Below are 13,245 nucleotides of genomic sequence, written 5' to 3'. Positions count from 1 at the left end.
TCAAGTGAAGGGAAGAGTTGCACATCTCTCACTTTAAATCAAAAGCTAGAAATTATTAAGCTTAGTGAGGAAGGCATGTTGAAAGCCAAGACAGGTTGAAAGCTAAGCCTCTTTTGCCAAACACTTAGCCAAGTTGTGAATGCCAAGGAAAAGTTATTGAAGGAAATTAAAAGTGCTACTCCAGTGAACAAACAAATGTTAAGTGAAACAGCCTGATTTTTGAGATGGAGAAAGTTTTAGTGGTCTGGATGGAAGCTCAAACCAGCCATCACATTCCTTTAAGCCAAAGCCTAATCCAGAGTAGGGTTTTTTTTTTTTTTTTTTTTTAAATTTTTATTTATGATAGTCACACAGAGAGAGAGAGACAGAGACACAGGCAGAGGGAGAAGCAGGCTCCATGCACCGGGAGCCTGACGTGGGATTCGATCCCGGGTCTCCAGGATCGCGCCCTGGGCCAAAGACAGGCGCCAAACCGCTGCACCACCCAGGGATCCCCCAGAGTAGGGTTTTAACTCTCTTCAATTCTATGAAGACTCAAAGAGGTGAGGAAGCTGTAGAAGCAAATTTTGAAGCCCGTAAAGGTTGGTTCATGAGGTTGAAGGAAAGAAATTGTCTTCATAACATAAAAGTGCAGGGTGAAGGGAATCCCTGGGTGGCTCAGCGGTTTAGTGCCTGCCTTTGGCCGAGGGTGTGATCCTGGAGTCCCAGGATCGAGTCCCATGTTGGGCTCCCTGCATGGAGCCTGCTTCTCCCTCTGCCTGTGTCTCTGCCTCTCTCTGTGTGTCTTTCATGAATAAATAAATAAAATCTTAAAAAAAAAAAAAAAAAGAAGTGCAGGGTGAAGCGCCAAGTGCTGGTGTAGAAGCTATAGCAAGTTATACAGAAGATCTAGCTAAGATAATTCATGAAGGTGGCTACACTCAACTACAGATTTTCACAGATTTTATTCTTTTGGAAGATGTAATCATATTTGCAAATGATATATTTGGTAATGGATTAGTATCCAAAATCTATGTAGAACTTATCAAATTCAACTCCCAAACAACAAATAATCTAGTTAAGAAATGGACAGAAGACATGAATAGGCATTTTCCCAAAGACATACAGATAGCTAACAGACACATGAAAAGATGCTCAACACATGACTGAGGCGGAGCAGCAGTAGCTCATCGACAACCACTTCCTCTTCGATAAGCCCATGTCACCCCTGCTCCTGGCCTCGGGCATGGCCTGCGACTGGCCAGATGCCTGTGGCATCTGGCACAATGACAATAAGACCTTCCTGGTGTGGATCAACGAGGAAGACCACCTGCAGGTCATCTCCATGCAGAAAGGGGGCAACATGAAGGAGGTGTTCACTCGGTTCTGCAACGGCCTCACCCAGATTGAAACACTTCGAGTCAAAGAATTATGAATTCATGTGGAACCCTCACCTGGGCTACATCCTCACTTGCCCATCCAACCTGGGCACAGGCCTGCGGGCAGGTGTGCACATCAAGCTGCCCCTCCTGGGCAAGCATGAGAAGTTCCTGGAGGTGCTCAAGCGGCTGGGGCTTCAGAAACGAGGCACAGGTGGTGTGGACACAGCTGCTGTGGGTGGTGTCTTTGATGTCTCCAACGCAGACCGCCTGGGCTTCTCAGAGGTGGAGCTGGTACAGATGGTGGTGGATGGTGTGAAGTTGCTCAGCGAGATGGAGCAGCATCTGCCACCACCACCAGCCCCGCTGCTTCCTAACTTATTGCCCGGGCAGTGCCCACCATGCATCCCTCTGTTGTTCGCCACTTGGCAGCTGAGCCCTTAGCCTTGCTGTAGAGACTTCTGTCACCCTTGGTAGAGTTTATTTTTGTGACGGCTAAGATGTTGCTGATGCTGAAATAAACTAGGGTTTCGGCCTGCTACTACCAGTCCAAAAAAAAAAGATGCTCAACATCATTCATCATCAGGAAAATACAAATCAAGTACAATGATATATTACCTCACACCTGTCAGAACGGCTAAAATTAACAATACAGGAAACAACAGTTGTTGGTGAAGATTTGGACAAAGGAGAACCCTCTTACCTTGTTGGTGGGAATGCAAACTGGTGTAGCCACTCTGGAAAACTGTATGGAGGTTCCTCAGAAAGTTAAAAATAGTACTACCCTATGATCCAGCAATCATACTAATAGATATTTATCCAAAGGATACAAAACTACAGATTCAAAGGGGCACATGCACCCCAGTGTTTAGCAGTAGTATCAACAATAGCCAAATTTTATGGAAAGAGCCCAAATATCCAGCAACTGATGAATAAAGAAGATATGATACACACACACACACACACACACACACACACACACAATGGAATATTACTCAGCCATCAAAAAGAATGAAAGCTTGCCATTTGCAATGATGTGGATGGAGCTAGAGTGTATTGTGCTAAGCAAAATAAGTCAAAAAAAGAATTACTGTATGATTTTACTCATGTGGAATTTAAGAAATGAAACAAGTGAACATGGGGTGGGGGAGAGAGAGAGGCAAACCAGAAAACAGGCTTTTTGTTTAATTACAGAGAAAAAACTGAGGATTACTAGGAGGGAGGTGGGCAGGGGATTATATACAGACAAAACTTAATTCCTGTCATTTCTGGAGCTCTTTTTCTCATAACTCCCTCCTCCATTGTATTGTGCCCCATAAATTCCATCTGACTTATCCTCCTGAAGCTCCTATATTAGTCTTCTCAACTCAGGAAGACAACCAGGCTCTTCTTGTGTTTGTTCTCCCTATGCCATGATCTACAATTTGTTTCCAGGAAGAAAAGTATCATAACTATAGGACTTACCTAATTAGTTTTCCCTCTTTTAGGAATCAGTCCTATACTACCTTTTTTTTTTTCCAGTGTCATATTTTATTCACTTTTCTACTTGTTAATGTAGAAAAGTTACCTTTCAAAAGTGGAAGCAGAATCCCTAATATTTTTAAAAAGGTTTTATAAAAAAAAATAAATAAATAAAAAAATAAAAAGGTTTTATTTATTCATGAGAGACACAGAGAGAGAGAGGCAGAGATATAGGCAGAGGGAGGAGAAACAGGCTTCATGCAGTGAGCCCGATGTGGGACTCAATCCCAGGATTCCAGGATCATGCCCTGAGCCAAAAGGCTGTCATCCAACCATTGAGCCATCCAGGCATCCCTAATTTTTTTAAGACTTTATTTATTTATTTATTTATTTATTTATTTATTTATTTATTTATTTATTTTTATTCATTCATTCATTCATTCATTCATGAGAGACACAGAACGAGAGGCAGAGACACAGGCAGAGGGAGAAGCAGGCTCCATGCAAGGAGCCCAATGTGGTACTCGAACCTGAGCCAGAGGCAGATGCTCAACCACCCAGGCATCCCTTTAATTTTTTTCTTAATATCCTTTATTTTTTAGGACAGAAAAACTGGGAAGAGTACAGAGAATTCTCATATGCCCTCACGCAGTTCCCATATTATCAACATCTTTTATCTACATTTAGTGTAGTACATTTGGTACAATTAACCAACATTGAGACCTTATTAACTAAAGTCCATAGTTTATTCAGAATTCTATAGTTTTTGCCTAATATCTTTTTTTCCCCCGGGTCCCATCCAGGATGCCACATTACGTTTAATGGTCATGTCTCTTTAGGCTTCTCTTAGCTGTAACAGTTTCATAGACTTTACTTGTTTTTGATGACTTGGACAGTTTGAGCTCTGGGCAAGTATTTTGTAGAAATATTCCTCAATTGGAGTTTATCTGATTTTTTAAAAGATTTTATTTATTTATTCATGAGAGACACACAGAGAGAGAGAGAGAGAGGCAGAGACACAGACAGAGGGAAAAGCAGGCTCCCTGTAGGGAGCCTGATGTGGGCCTTGATCCCAGGACCCTGTGATCACAACCTGAGCCGAGGGCAGACGCTCAACCACTGAGCCACCCAGGCGTCCCTATCTGAATTTTTTCACCATTAAATAGGTTATAGGTTTTGGTGAGGAAGTTCAAAAGGATAAAGTGTCATTTCTTATTATATCATTTCGTGGGTACATGTAATGGTAGTGACTTATTACTGTTGATGTTAACCTTGATCACCTGGCTAAGGTAGTTTTTGTTTGATTTTTGCACTGTAAAGTTATTCTCATCACCATCCCCAATCTCCCATTTGCACACTATACTCTCTGGAAAGAACTGTATATAGCCCACACTTAAGGGATGGGAGTTAGGGCTCACCTTCTTGAGGGAATAGTATGTATCTAAATTATTTGGAATTCTTTTGCACAAGAAATTTGCATCTTTTCCCCATTTATTTATTCAGTCATTTCTATATATCAGTATATACAGAAATTCAGGAGTGATTCAGCAGATCTTATGATAAAGGACAGAACAGAGTGGACAAACAGAAACTAAGCTGCAGAGCACTGAGCAGAGGCTTTTGATGAAAAAGGAAAAGTCTTGCACACTGAACTATAATGATATGGACAGTACAGGATAACCAGAGGTGGAGCCAGGGCCTCACCACTATGGAAGAGTATCTACTGAGGCTGCAGACTGGCCCAGGAGTGGCATCATGCTGTTGGGATGGCCATCCTCAATAAGCTTCTCCTTGAAACACAACTGCAGCTGTATTCTGCATCACTGGAAATGGCAATATTATATTAACTCTGTTGGTCTATGGAAAAAAAAATTTATTTTGTACTTTGACTTACATTTTGTGCTTTGGTTTGTAATTTGGCTTATACTTTACTTTAGCTTATTTATTTTATTGCTGAAACTGTTCCAGCTTTAGCTACAGGAGTTCTTTCAATGTGTTCTTATATCCCTTTAACAACCCCCACATCATTGTGTGTGTGTGTGTGTGTGTGTAGCATTTCCTTACTTTTTGACACTAAAAATACTCTAAGCTCATCTGTCCTAGAATCAACCATTTCTCTAATGAACCCTGGTTCTTTTATTCTAATGGAATTAGAAACTAGTATCTGGATACTGGGTGTGCTTGTTGCTGTTTTCTTTTAGGTCCTCTCAGCCGACAGAGCAAAGAAATATATGTGTTATATTCACCGGCATATATGCACGTATCTATAAATATTTCTATATGAATCCATCTTTATATTAAGCTAAGTATAAATTCATATTGATGTCTCCAATACTAATCTGCCACCACATAGATCATCCTAGTCTACTCCCTTACTTGTTTGTAATCTTCTATAACAGTGACAAGCTTGGCTTTCATATTCCAATATCTAGTACTTAATTGTTCTAGTATACACACACACACACACACACACACACACATATACATACATACATAATGGTTTTAGAATTGATAATCTCAGGGACACCTGGGTGGCTCAGTGGATTGAGCATCTGCCTTTGGCTCAGGTCGTGATCCCGGAGTCTTGGGATGGAGTCCCACATCTGGCTTACTGCAGGGAGTCTGCTTCTCCCTCTACCTATGTCTCTGCCTCTTTCTTTGTGCCTCTCATGAATAAATAAGTAAAATCTTAAAAAAAAAAACAAAACAGAATTGTTAATCTCTATTTTATGAGAAACAGCTTCACCAACTGGTGTACAGTGTTTGTATTTGGTTCTTTTGTCTTTATTCTTGTAGTCTGTACTCATTTCCAAAGTTATTTAGGCCAGGACCTTCCTTCTCCACTCCCTTCAGTGAGGTTATTTCATACATTTGTAATGCAGTTAGATTCTTTTGTAACAGACTGCATTTCATCCCAGGGTCCCCTGACCTCCTCCAAAATATTTTGTCTTTACATACCTTAAAGTTCACTTGTGCTTAAAGTTTTTTTGGTTTTTATAAATGGATATTGTCCTACATCTACCATTGCAGTTATCATACAGAATAGTTTCACCTAAAACTTTCCTGTGATTGATGCCCTCCCCAAATTTCTGGCAATTTTCAAAATTGTCTTCACAGTTTTGGCTTTTCCAGAATGTCATATAATACAATCATACAGTATGTAGCCTTTTCAGAATAGTTTCTTTTGCTTAGAAATATGCATTTAAGATTCATCCATGTTTTTGTGTGGCTTGAGAGCTAATTCCTTTTTTATCACTGGATAATGTCTGTTGTTAAGAATATACCACAGTTTATTGATTCACCTGTTGAGGGACATTATAGTTGCCTTAGACTTGGTGATTTTATTTTATTTTATTTTTGACTTTTTTTATTTTTAAGATTTTATTTATTTATTCATTAGAGACACAGAGAGAAAAAGAGAGGCAGAGACACAGGCAAAGGGAGAAGCAGGCTCCATGCAGGGAGCCTGATGTGGGACTTGATCCCGGGACTCCAGGATCACGCCCTGGGCCAAAGGCAGGCGCCAAACTACTGAGCCACCCAGGGATCCCTGTTGCAAACATTTGTATGCAAGTTTTTTGTGGGCGTAATTTTCAGATCAGCTGGTTAAATAGGATATGATTATCAGATCGTCTGATAAGATTATGTTCAACTTGGTAAGAAACTGCCAAACTATCTTTCAAAGTGGCTGTGCCACTTGCATTCCTTCCTTCCTTCCTTCCTTCCTTCCTTCCTTCCTTCCTTCCTTCCTTCCTTCCTTCCTTCCTTCCTTCTTTCCTTCCTTCCTCCCTTCTTTCCTTCCTTCCTTCCTTCCTTCCTGTTTGTTTATGAGAGAGAGAGAGAGAGAGAGAGAGATTGAGAAAGCAAGCATACCCATGAGCTGGGAGGGCAGGGGGAGAGGGAGAGAGAGAAAAGAATCTTAAGCAGACTTTACTCCCAGTGCGAAGCCTGATGTGTGGGGCTCGATCTCACAACCCTGAGATCATGACCTGACCTGAGCTGAAATCAAGAATCAGTAACTCAACTGACTGAGCCACCCAGGCACCCCCTACTTGCATTTCTACTAGCAGTGAGTGAGAGTTCCTTTTGGTTCTCATCCTCATCAGTAATTGATACTGTCGGTTTTCTGGATTTCAGTCATTCTAATAGATGTGTACTTATATCTCATTTTACTTTACTTTTTTTTTTTTTTTAGTTTTTAAAAGAAATTTAAGTAGGTTCCACACCCAACATGGAGCTCAAACTCACAACTCTGAGATCAAGAGTCATATGATCTACCAACCAAGGTAGCCAGGCGCCCTCATTTTACTTTTTATTTCCCTAATGCCAGAGGATCTTTGTGTTTTAGTTCTTTTTTAAAATTTTATTTATGAGAGACACACAGAGAGAGGCAGAGACATAGGCAAAAGGAGAAGCAGACTCCCCGATGGAAGCCAGATGCAGGACTTGATACCAGGGTCCTGGGATCACACCCTGAGCCAAAGGCAGACGCTCAACCACTGAATCACCCTGGCGCCCCAATGCCAGAAGATCTTGAGGATCTTTTCTTTTTTTTTTTTTTTAATTTTTTTTTTTTTTTAGTTTTTATTCATTTATGATAGTCACAGAGAGATAGAGAGAGGCAGAGACACAGGCAGAGGGAGAAGCAGACTCCATGCACCGGGAGCCTGACGTGGGATTCGATCCCGGGTCTCCAGGATCGCGCCCTGGGCCAAAGGCAGGCGCCAAACCGCTGCGCCACCCAGGGATCCCGAGGATCTTTTCATACAATCAGTTGCCATCTGTATATCACTGGGAGTTTTTTGTTCATATCTTTTGCTCATTTTTCAAGTGGGTTGTTTGTTGTCTAATGTTGGGTTTTAAGAGTTCTTTCATATTTTGGATAGAAATCTAGTATCTGAAATGTGATTTGTAAATACTTTCTCCCTGAGCCCTGTCTTTTCATTCTCTTAACAATGTCTTCTACAGAGGAAAAGTTTTAAATTTTTTTGAGTTAAAATTGACATGTTGTATTTGTTTCAGATGTTCAACAACCATTTAATATTTGTATACATGGTGAAGTGATCACCACACTGAGTCTATTTACCATCCGTCACCATGCAAAGTTACAAAATTTTTTTTTTTTCCTTGTGATAAGAACTTTTAAGATTTACTTTTCTGGCAACCTTCAAATATATAATAAAATATTACTGACTAGTTTCCATGCTTAAGTTTTTAAGTTTAATAGAATCCAACTTATCAGTTTTTTCTTCTATGGATTGTACTTTGATATTGTACTATATTCTTCACCAAACCCAAGATCCTATGTTGGTGTTTTCTTCTAGAGGTGTAGGGTTTTATATTTTACATTTAGATCTCTGATCAATTTTGAGTTAATTTTTGTGTAAGTTAAAGATCTGTATCTAGGTTTACTTTTTTGTATGTGGGTGTCTGATTGTTCCAGCACTATTTGTTGAAAAGACTGACCTTTCTCTATTGGTGTTTTCGTCAAAACTCTGTTAACTATATTTGTGTAGCTCTATTTCTGGCCTCTGATCTGTGTTGATTCTGTCTTGAGTACTGTTACTGTACAGTTACTCTTGAAATCAGGTAGTCTGAATCCTCCAACTTTGTTCTTCTTTTCCAGTATTGTTATAGCTATTTTTGGTTCTTTGCATTTCTGTATAAATTTTAGAATCACTTTGTCAATACCTACAAAATAACTTTCTGAGATTTTGATTGGAATTGCCTAAATTTTTAATTTTTAAAATCATAAATTGGTGTTGAATTTTGTCAACTGCTTTATATCTATTTTAATGACCACAACTTTTTAATTTTGTTAATGTGCTAAATTATATTGCTTGATTTTGAAATATTAAAGCAATCTTGTATTCCTACAATAATTTCAACTTGATTGTGATGTTTTATTCAATGTATTTATTGCTGGATTCAGTTTGCTAATATTTTGTTGAATATATTTGCATCTATATTTCTCTCTTTTTTTTTTAAATTTTATTTATTCAAAAAAAAATTTTATTTATTCATGAGAGACACACACACAGAGAGAGAGAGAGGCACAGACACAGAGAGAAGCAGGCTCCATTCCATGCAGGGAGCCCAATATGGGATTCGATCCCGGGTCTCCAGGACCACACCCGGGACTATGAAGGTGGTGCTAAGCCACTGAGCCACCCGGGCTGCCCTGCATCTATATTTCTGAGAGAAATTTTTAGGTTTAGGTCTCAAGGTTATGTTAACTTATAAAATGAGTTGGAAAGTATTTTTTCTTGTTTTTCTATTTATTATTTTAATAAAACTTTGAGTAAGATTAATTTTATATCTTCCTTAAAAGTTTATTTGACTTTATTGGGGAAGCCATCTTGGCCTGTAATTTTCTATATTAAGTTTTATTTTTATTCTGCTTTTTACAATTAAGTTTATTATATTTAGAATTAACATATAATCAAATTCAGAGAGTTAAAAGTCTAATTTGAGGAGTTTTTTAAACTAAAAAATATTTAAAGATTTTGTTTATTTATTGGAGAGAGAGAGTGAGGGAAACAGCATGAGTGGGAGCGTGGGAGGAGAGTAGCAGAGGGAGAAGGACAAGTAGACTCCCCACTGAGCAGAGTCCTGGATGTGGGGCTCCATCCCAAGACTCTGGGATCATGACCTGAGCCAAAGGCAGATGCCCAGCCAACTGAGCATGTAGTTATGTGAGCATGATATATGGTTATCATACAGGGTTACATTAATTTCAGATGTACAATATAATGATTCAACAATTCTGTACATTACTCAGTATTCATCATGATAAGTGTACTCTTAATCCCCCTTAGCTACTTCACTCATCCTCCTCCCCTCCTCCCCTCCTCCCCTTCTCCCCTCTGGTAGTCATCTGTTCTCTCTAAGAGTTAAGGGTCTACTTTTTGGTTTGTGGATTTTTTCTTTCTTTCTTTTGTTTCTTAAATGCTACATATGAGTGGAATTATACGGTATTTGTCTTTCTCCAACTGGCTTATTTCACTTAGCATTACACTGTCTGGCTCCATCCATGTTGTTGCAAATGGCAAGATGTCATTCCTTTTATATATAGCATATATATAAAAATACACACTTCTTCTTTATCCAATCATCTATCAGTGAAAACTTGGGCTTCTGCCATAATTTGGCTATTGTAGATAATACTGCTGTAAACATTGGGTGTGTATATCTCTTTGAATTAGTATTTCTGTATTCTTTTTGTAAATACCTACTAGAGTAATTGCTTTAATATTGTAGTTTAGTAGGGTTGTAGGGTAGTTTTTTTTTTTTTAACTTTTTTAGGAACCTCCATACTGTTTTCCACAGTGGCTGTACCAGCTTGCATTCCCACCAACAGTGCACAAGGTTCTTTTTCTGCATATCCTCATTGACACTTGTTGTTTCTCATGTTTTTTATTTTAGCCATTCTGACAGGTGTGAAGTGATATCTCATGTGGTTTTGATTTGTATTTTCCTGATGATGAGTGCTGTTGAGCATCTTTTCATGTGTCTTTTAGCTATCTATATGTCTTCTTTGTAGAAATGTCTGTTCATATCTTCTGTTCATTTTTAACTTGGATTATTTGCTCTTTTGGTGTTGTGTAAGTTCTTTATATATTTTGGGTACTGTTTATTGGATATATCATTTACAAATATCTACTCCCATTCTGTAGGCTGTCTTTCAGTTTTGTTGATTATTTCCTTTGTTGTGCACAAGTTTTTATTTTGATGTAGTCTCAATAGTTTTTTACTTTTGTTTCCCCTGCCTCAGGAGACATACCTAGGAAAATGTTGCTATGGCCAATGTCAGAGTAATTAACCACCTGTGCTCTCTCCAGGATTTTTGTGGTTTCAAGTCTCACATTTAGGTCCCTAATCCATTTTGAGTTTATTTTTGTGTATGGTGTGAGACAGTGGTCCAGTTTCATTCTTTTGCCTGTAGCTGTCCCATTTCCCCAAACCATTTGTTAAAGAAACTGCCTTTTTCCCATTGCATATTCTTGCCTCCCTTGTTGAAAATTAATCTTTGTCCCGATTACTTATGGGTTTATTTCTGGGTTTTCTATTCTGTTCCATTGATCTGTGTGTCTGTTTTTGCCAGTACCATATGTTTTGATTACTATAGCTTTATAGAATATCTTGAAATCTGGGATTGTGATACCCCCTATTTTGTTCTTCTTTTGCAGAATTGCTTTGTCTATTTGGGATCTTTTGTAATTCCATATACATTTAAGATTATTTGTTCAAATTTCATGAAAAATGCTGTTGGTGGTTTGATAGGGACTGCATTAAATCTATAGTTTGCTTTGGGTAGTATAGATATTTTAACAATTTTTGTCCTTCCAATTCATGAGCATGGTGCATCTTTCCATTTGTTTGTGTTATCTTCATGTTCCATGTTTATAATTTTCAGAGTACAGGTCTTTCATGTCCTTGGTTAGGTTTATTCCTAGATATTTTATTATTTTTGCTATAATTATAAATGGGATTGTTTTCTTAATTTCTCTTTCATATACTTCATTAGTAGTATATAAGAATGCAGTGGATTTCTATATATTAATTTTATGTCCTGTGACCTTATTGAATTCATTTATCAGTTCTAGTAGGTTTTTGATGGGCTCTTTAGGGTTTACTATATGTAGTATGTCATCTGCAAATAGTGACAGTTTTACTTATTCCTCATCAATATGGATGCCTTTTATTTATTTTTTCTTGTCTGATTGCTATGGCTAGGACTTCTAGTACTATGTTGAATAAAAGTGGTGAGAGTGGACATCCTTTTCTTGTTTCTGATGTTAGGGAAAAGGTCTCGGTTTTTCACCATTGAGCATGATAGTAGCTGTGTTTTTTATATATGGCCCTTATTATGTTGAGATATGTTCCCTCTAAACTTACTCTGTTGAGGGTTTTTATCATAAGTGAATGTTGTACTTTGTCAAATGCTTTTTCTGCATCTGTTGAAATGATTTTATGGTTTTTATCCTTTTTCATGTTGGTGTGATATATCGCTTTGATTGACTTGCAGTTACTGAACCACCCTTGCATTTGCATCTTGGTAATAAATCCCACTTGATCATGGTGAATGGTTTTTTAAAAATATATTTTTGATCTGGTTTGCTAATTGTTGAGGATTTTTCCATCTGTGTTCATCAGAGATACTGGCAATTGCCTCAGTGGAAAAAAGTTACCTAAAATACTTGGATGAGCTCTTTTGTCTTCTCTCTTAGAAGTTGTTTCAAAATCTACCATGATGGTATATTCCTGATGCCTTCAAATCAATCTTGCTTAAAAAAAAAACTATATTTATATATTTATATATTTATGTATATGGCTGTATTTATATGTATTTCCCTTTTTTTCTTAACTATTTTTAAAAAGATTTATTTATTTATTCATGAGAGACACAGGCAGAGGGAGAAGCAGGCTTCTTGCAGGGAGCCTGATGTGGGACTCGATTCCAGATCCTGGTATCATGCCCTAAGCTAAAGGCAGACGCCCAACCACTGAGCCACCCAGGCATCCCTTTCTTAGCTATTTTGAAGAATGTTGGTCTGAGATAACCCAGTAAGGCATTGCCAGAAGTGTATTTTTCTTCTCCATGTCCCTCTCCATTCTTCTATACCATCCACTAGAATATAATATTGTTTTGTGTATCTCATTTACTGCTGTATTCATAGCACTTAGAATAGTGCCTAGCACAAAACAGAAGTCAGTAGACATTTGTTGAATTAAAGAGTGAATGGACATTTTATGTGAGAATATAGAATAGAAATTCAAAAGAAAATATCTATCTTGTCATTTCTCCCATCTAAGATATGGGTGTTCTTTAGCATAATTAGGTGAGTTCTGAACTTGAACTCAGGACCTTTATAGTTTTAGTACCTTTCTTGTTGCTACTCTCTTAAAATGTTAATAAATAACATCTTTTGTTCTTTATTTCTCCATTTGCAAATGATTTATTACTCTCTTATTCATGAAAATAGTTTCAATCATTGAAGGTAAAGAGTTTTCAAGGGGAAAAAATAAAAACATTAGAATTAACGTTTTAATTAAGTGATCAAAATATTTAAGTATAATCGGTTACCTGGATTGTTCAGTTGGTTAAGTGTAGAATTCAATTTCAGCTCAGGTTATGATCTCAGAATTGTAAGATCAAGCCCAATGTGAGGCTCCCTGCTGGGCATGAAGCCTGCTTAAGATTCTTTCTCTTTTCTCCTCCTCCTCTCCTTCCCTTTCCCACCCCCCCACCTCACGCATGCACATGCGCTCATTTTCTAAAAAACAAAATAAAAAAAAATTTAGGTATAAATATAGATGTGTAATTTTATTATTATTATAATCCTACCAATAAATGTAAACAAGACAAATAGATTACTATATTTTAAGAGGTAAAGATGAGTTTCATAAAAAATTATATCTTGCA

At 37.8% G+C, this 13,245-nt stretch overlaps 1 protein-coding gene across 2 annotated transcripts in view; it reads left to right on the top strand.

The window, feature by feature from the left end:
• BTBD8 (BTB domain containing 8) overlaps positions 1 to 13,245 on the top strand; it is a 94,675-nt gene that overhangs the window by 36,739 nt on the left and 44,691 nt on the right. The gene's annotated exons all lie outside the window — the stretch shown is intronic.

This window comes from Vulpes lagopus, chromosome 3 (assembly GCF_018345385.1).
Source record: "Vulpes lagopus strain Blue_001 chromosome 3, ASM1834538v1, whole genome shotgun sequence".
Classification (NCBI taxonomy): domain Eukaryota; kingdom Metazoa; phylum Chordata; class Mammalia; order Carnivora; family Canidae; genus Vulpes; species Vulpes lagopus.
This window is presented reverse-complemented; position numbering and strand designations above follow the sequence as displayed.